Here is a 1,467-nt window from a genome sequence, read left to right as displayed (position 1 = left end):
AGGCTGAACGTTTGGGAAGAAAACAGGGCGACGAGGATGCTGCCATGTCTCTGGTTTCTCCGTGTTTCCATTTACTTCCCTTTTACACCTTGCACACAGGACGTTTTCGTCCTTTTTTGGTTCTTTTCCTTTGATACGTTCAAAGACACTGGGATGTGGTTTAGGATCTTCTTCTCCGTCATCTATGACTAACTTGAATTTTGGTAACTTGTTCTTGAATCCAGATGTTACCATGTTTACCCCAAGTGGCTGTGGGAAAGGATTCTCGTCCACTGCCATCTTTTTCTTATCGTCGAACGTAATTCGTCCTGACTCAATAGCATCCTGCAATACGTGACGAAAAACCAAGCAATTGTTAGTCAAATGTGACCATGCATTATGCCACTTACAATATTTTTTACCCTTTATTTGTTCAGGGTTTGGCAATTTGTGCTTATCGTCAGTTTTATTTGCTTATCCCTATATAACTTATCGAATATAAGGTCAGCTTTGGTTACATCGAACGAGAACGTTCTAGCCTTTATGTTTCCATCCTTTATGGGTTCATCTTTGCCCGATGGTCTAGGTTTGGCCATTATGGGACAAGTATATGTATCCCCTTTTACTAATTCGGCCAAACACATTTCGGCCTGATCATACGATTCGTCATCGATGGTATGAACGTCAAAATTCGGGTCTCTGTAATAAGTCCCTTTGCTAGAATTTTTTATTTGTTCTTCTTCTCTTATCAATCGCTCATAGCTCATACCTAATGACATTCGCACTTAACTGGAAAAGGTCGGGAAATTCCTTGTCTTGGAACTTCTTTTTTAAATCAAAACTTAAGCAGCCTTGTGCGATTTTGACAAATTCCTTTTCGGGCAAAGGTACAAAACACTTGCTTCTTGCTGTTTTGAACCTTTGGAGAAAACTTTCTGCCCATTCATTTGGCATTTGACGTAAATTCGTCAAATCAGCCAAGTTGACTTCAGATTCAGTTTTGTAAAACTGAGCATGAAACAGCTGTTCCAGTTGTTGCCATGTTTGAACAGAGTTCGCTGGCAAGTTAATGAACCAGGAGAAAGCTACTCCTGTTAACGAACTAGGGAAAAGTCTCATTTTGTGGTAATCGGTTACATCACCACTTTGCAACGTGAATCGCCCTATGTGTTCCAGGGTAGACACCTCTCCTAAACCAGTAAACAGTGAGAATTCTGGCACTTTGTACCCTTTAGGCCATGGATATTCTTGGTCAACCCAATCAGGATATGGCTTTGTGTAAGTCGGTCTAATGACAGGACGCACCCCAAAGGCCATCTGATCCTGCACGATTTCCATAATCTGATTTCTCAATATGACATTGGGATCATATGGAATTCCTACAGGCTGATTAACCGGTTGATTTGCATGAGGTCTGATGTTTGGTCCTTGATTGGCAACAAAATTACCATAATTAGGGCCATTACCATTAGCCTGGACATCTACCCC

This window comes from Olea europaea, chromosome 23 (genome assembly GCF_002742605.1).
Source record: "Olea europaea var. sylvestris chromosome 23, O_europaea_v1, whole genome shotgun sequence".
Classification (NCBI taxonomy): domain Eukaryota; kingdom Viridiplantae; phylum Streptophyta; class Magnoliopsida; order Lamiales; family Oleaceae; genus Olea; species Olea europaea.
The sequence above is the reverse complement of the archived record's forward strand: the minus strand, read 5'-3'. Positions refer to the sequence as shown.